Genomic DNA, 5,257 nt, shown 5'->3' with positions numbered 1-5,257 from the left:
GTCTGAGGCTCAGGGGATCTGGACTGCCAGTTACCACTGTGATTCTGACATCTGGTGCTCCTGAAATGCTCCTGTGGCACATGTTGAAAGTTCTGTCATTCTGGTTCTTGGGCTGGCTCCTCAGCTGCTGCAAATCGGTGTGGTTTCATTGACTGGGAGGGAGCTATGCCTAACTGCCCCAGCTGAGGCATTTAATCTCTTTGCAGATTGTTCGCAGGAAAGAGGAATGGTTCTATCACTAAGATTCAGTAGTGGAGGAAATTCACCCCCCATGCAAATGTCCTGTGCACCATATAAGTCTCACTTAAAACCTATTTTGAGGGCTTAAGTGGTGCAGACTCTCTGCACAGGGGTGAATTTCACCCTAGTGCAATGATAACCTTGCATTGCTGGCCAGTACTGACATTAAAACCCATGACTCTAAAATGGCATTTGTCAGGTTCCTTCTACGAGCTCCTGAAACACTTGGCAGAGGCAGCGTGGCCTTCTAGCTCAGAGCCATTGATTGGGGAGCGTTGCAGGGGCCAGGGCTCTTACCTTTCTCACTAGGTTTGTGTCCCCCTGGAGCTTGGTTCCAGGCCAGTGCCCCGAGATACTGAAGCTGGTGAAACTTCGGAGAGAAACAGGAGAAGGCAGTGGTGGCTGGGAAACACCAGCAGGACTTCTTGTGGACTCTGGAAAGAGCAGCCCCGCCATGTTAGCGAACTCAGGTGAGTTGCCAGCAGCTCCCTGCCCAAGGGAATTAAAAGGGAGAGGGAAACATTAAGGAGGCAGTGAAACCAAATAGTACACAAGGTTGTGTGGTGTCAGCATGGCTGTTTCACAGGTGAACAAGTCCTTCAGTATCCTGATGATGCCCTACTTAGCTCCTTTGACCCCGAGGCTGGCAAAGGCCAAGGAGAAAGGGTCCCACCAGAGACCATCAGCTGAGCAGCATGGGAGGCACCAGGGTCCCTGTCTCCCCTCTAACAACCAGAGCGCAGGCTCATGCTGAGTCACTCGCTGCTAGAGATGACTTGCAGCTATGTCGGTAATACTGCTCCCCTAGAGTGTTAATTAAGGTAGACGCTATATTCTCAGCCTAATCCTAATTAAAATGAGTCCCTCTAATAAAATACGTGCAGCCTAACAGGGGTGTATATCGCTATGAATCAGGAACCACGTTCACCAGCTTGTCAGTGGAATGACAAGGCGCTTCCCAGGGCGAGATGAGGAGCAGGGGCTGGAGAAGCCAGGGAGAGCAGGGGGAGGGGAGAAGCTAGAAGGAGAAGAAGAGAAAGAGACACACGTTGCTCTCACTGGGATCCGACCCTGGTCCCACTGAAATCAGTGGCCAATCGCTGGCTTCAATGGGAGCAGCAGCGGGCTTGGAGCGCTCTGTGGATTTGCTTGCTGATGGCTCCTCTTCTTCTTGATGGGCAGGAGATGGCACACAGCTCAGCCAGGCAACACACCGCTTGCCCCATCCGTCATGCCAAGGTGCAGAACATCCCCAACCCAGCAGGCTGGCGAGGAAGAGGCGGGTGGCCCAGGAGACAGCAGAGAGCCCAGACAACAGTCAGTCAGTCGGCTAGACAAATAATCCATCGGCTACAGCTCTGCTTCCCAGAGAGCGAGATGAAATCCCTGCCAGAAGCCAAAGGGGACAGAGAAGTGCTCATTCGTTAGTATCTGGTTCTTTACATTCTTCCTTCAGGAAACACAGAGGGGTCGCTTGTGCCCGGGAAGGCTGCAGGTCCAGCTGCCCCTGTAACTGAAGTCATTTCTGTTCATGCACAGGGCGGGGCTCCCTTCACTGAATACTGTGTAAACCTGACCTGTTGGACCCACCATCTCTAGGTGCTGAAAAGTCCAAAGGGCCAATTTCAGCCCCAGTCCAAATGGGTGAGGCTACACTGAAGTTCATACTTGCTGACACCAAGGCTGAATTTGCCCCTTAGTCTCTGGATCAGCTAATTGCTGGGCCTCTCTGAAGGCTGAGATTGATAGCTGTGCTGGACTGCATGTGGTAGAGGTTTTTATTTCTGCTAGGGACTGAGCTGAGATCCATCAAGCTCTTGGCACTCAGGACCTGAATCTGATTCCCCAGAGGTGAACGCCGAGTGCTGTAGTCACTAGGCCTCCTGAATGTGGCTGGGAAATTGGCTTTTGATTAACAAGGAATCAAAGAAATAAAATGCGGTTTCAGGGGCGTAGCAGCAGCGGCATGGTGCAGAGGGTGAAGCGTGAGAGGGACAAGCTAAAATGCCTCGCGTTAGCTCCTGTGGGGAATTGTAGCGCGTTCCCTGCACTCGGTTAACAAAGCACTGATGGACTGTGCCCGTCCCACATTAAGGACTCTCTCTGGGCCAAGTTTTCAGAGTCAATGGACCCGTAGACTAGTTTAGATCCGTCACCTGCCTTCAAAACCACTGATCCTGAGGGAGCGTGGACACATCTCTTATTCCTAGCCAGAGGAGAGGGAACCGGGCGGTTCCTTTTGAGGGGTCCCAGAAACTAGCACTTGATAGCTGCTCAGATTACTCTGCCGGCTTTGGGGTACCACAAGGTCCTGTCTTGTCATGCTTGCTGTTCAATGTGTATATGAGGAGGGGTGGGCTGGGGGCCTTCAGCACACGGATAAGACCCAGCTGTATCGGCCAGATTCAGACAAGCCCAGCTTCCATTTACACACCAAAGTAAGTGGCTGGATTTCCAAGAATTGGATGCCGAGCACTTGAAAACTGGGCCCCATGTTGCCATCTCATCCAATCCACCTGATGCAGCTGGGTGACTTACAAGTGCCTGAATGAGGCTGAGACTTGAAGGATGCCTCCACCCTCTGTGCCTCAGTTTCCCCATTTGTAAAGTGTTGCTCTCCTTTGTGCAGTGCTTTGAGATATCTGGATGCAGTGGGCTATTTGGGGGTGCAGCATATTATATCATTATTATTCTTCTATGCCCTGAGCCCTTTGGCTTTCCCTCAGCCAAGCTCTTTGTGGAGTCGCTGTGGGTTTTGTTTCCATAAGGACTGGGCGAGACCTTCAGGGCTTGGCGTATTATTTATGGCTGTACCAGGCTCACGGGGCAGAAGCCTTTTCAAACCCTTTCCAGGATCCCAGGTGTGAACGCTGTAAGAGGATCAAACCGTGGGTCACACTGCCCTCTCCCAGGGAGGAAATCTGCTGCTGGGGGTCAGGGTTTGCCTCCAGCGAGGAGGAGGCCTTGGGACCTGCCCCACGCACTGTGGATCCTCGGGGATCAATGGGAGACCAGGGCCACTCATGCAGAGGCCTGGTGCTTCCGCATCAGCCCTGCCCCCGCCCTGTGGCAATCTAGCGCCAGAGAAGCCGCGCCGACAGGGACGTGCTTTGGCAAACGCTGCCCCAGGCAGCAGCTGGAGGGAAAAGACCATCCAGAAAAACAAACCCAACCCAAGCAAAGTGCCTCCTGCGAGGGTGATAAAATAACGTCCCGGGAGGAGGCCGGCCGGCTGGAGCAGCCGCCCGGAGCTGGTTTGGACGAGCCCGGCCTGGTGCTACCCTTGTTCAGAGCTGAGGGAAGGATAGGGCGTTTGAAGGCCACCCTGTTCATCTAATTTTAGCCCCCTTGTTCTCCTCTCCTCCACCCACCCCCGCACCTCCCAGGGAGTAAGCCGTCGAGCTGTTATGAAATCGGTGGGTGCTGAGGCTCTCTCTCCACAGCCCCTTTGACGTGCTGGTGCCGTTCTGCCTCCTTTCTCTCTTGACAAGGCTCCCGCCTCAGGAAGCTCTTGGCTCGCACAACATCATAGACAGCAAAGGACCCTTAGCGAAGGCTGCGAGAGGTTGGTGCCTGGAAACCAAGAGCCAGGTAAGACCACGCAGCAGTCCCATGGCTGAATTCCTTGCTGGAAGGCTCTCAGATGCCATGGCGATGGGTATGGGATAAGCACTTGTACAGAATAGAAATGTGCCTGATTTGTGGTTTTATGATGTAGCTAAAACACTCAGACTTGTACACACCTTCAAGTAGACTAGGTTCCCATGGAAGAAACCCCCCAGCTTCACCCATCCTGCCCTCCTGTTAGGTCATCTAGCCCCATACAATATATTTTCTATGGCTTTGTCCTTTCTAGTTTTAAACGTCTCCAGCAATAGGGCTGGGAAGATGCCCCTGATATAAAGCTGCTTCCCTGACTCTACGAACAGCCATGTAGAGCTGGAAGGGTAGCGTTAGCCAGGCATATGGCAGAAAGGGGGAGGTTGTGAGGTTCATTTTGGTCCCATCTGTGAAGTGCTCAGAAAGCCCATAAACAACACGACATAGCAGCATCCCCCTCCTGCCCTGCCTGGCCTCTGGCTTGTCACAGGATGGTGGTCTCATGCCAAACACTAATAAAACCTCGCGACTCCAACCCAGTGGGTTCTTCAGAGGCCATGAAATGAAGCGTCTGCAGGAGGACAAGTGGCTGGACTGGGGAAGTGTAAGTGGGCGATGCTCACGTTCAAAGCCGAGGGGAGGAAAAATGATACAACGTGGACGCCACTGGACTCAGCGTGGCTGATGTTGGTTCCCCCTCGCTCGCTCAGGACCGGCTCTAGGCACCAGCAAAGCAGGGACGTGCTTGGGGCGGCGTGATTCCAGGGGCGGCCTTCTGGCCACTCTTTTTTTTTTTGGCTTGGGCACTTGCACTCTCGGAGCTGGGGGTAGCAAATTTTTTGCTTGGGGCAGCAAAAAACCTAGAGCCGTCCCTGCGCTCACTCATCCACTTCCCCTTCCTCTCAGAGCTCTCTGTTCAACAGGGAGCCCGCTAAAGCATGGACATTTCACTCCAAGCACTTCCTAAACGTTGGTTGGGTTATTACAGGAAGGAGCTTGGCTGGCAGGAAGCAGGGCTTTGCCAGAAGGACACGGCAGCCCTCCGATCCCAGAGCGCGGCCTGGATTCTCAGCCGTGTTGTGGTGGATGCACTGCACCCACGACTGATCGGCACGTTCCTGTTCCCCTGAAAAGGAGCGTTCAGGGAGCTCGGCATAGCCCTCATCTCTTTCCTGTGGGGAGAGCCGTAGCCCCATAGCAAGGCAGCTTGAGGGAGCGGTGAAGTCTGATAGTGGAGGACCAGGAGCTCATTTAGCAGGTTGCCATAGCCCTCTCCTTTGTTCTCAGCTCTTGGGCAGACCGATCCATGCATTCTCATGGCTATCTTTGGGACAGAGACTGTATGTCGAAGATGGGGTAAAGATTTTCATGAGCATTTCTGCTTATGAATGCCTGGTTCCCTATTCTAACAGCTACC

At 53.4% G+C, this 5,257-nt stretch overlaps 1 long non-coding RNA gene across 1 annotated transcript; it reads left to right on the top strand.

Moving 5' to 3' along the window:
• The first annotated feature begins 534 nt into the window (after nucleotides 1-534).
• Nucleotides 535-3,823, top strand: LOC140898708 (uncharacterized). The gene is made up of 3 exons (XR_012155071.1): nucleotides 535-710; nucleotides 1,423-1,663; nucleotides 3,627-3,823. It is a non-coding gene; the product is annotated as an uncharacterized LOC140898708 (long non-coding RNA).
• The last annotated feature ends 1,434 nt before the right edge of the window (nucleotides 3,824-5,257 follow it).

The sequence above is a fragment of the Lepidochelys kempii genome, chromosome 15 (assembly GCF_965140285.1).
Source record: "Lepidochelys kempii isolate rLepKem1 chromosome 15, rLepKem1.hap1, whole genome shotgun sequence".
Taxonomy (NCBI): domain Eukaryota; kingdom Metazoa; phylum Chordata; order Testudines; family Cheloniidae; genus Lepidochelys; species Lepidochelys kempii.
Note: the sequence above shows the minus strand (reverse complement) of the source record. Positions and strands in the feature narration are given on the sequence as shown.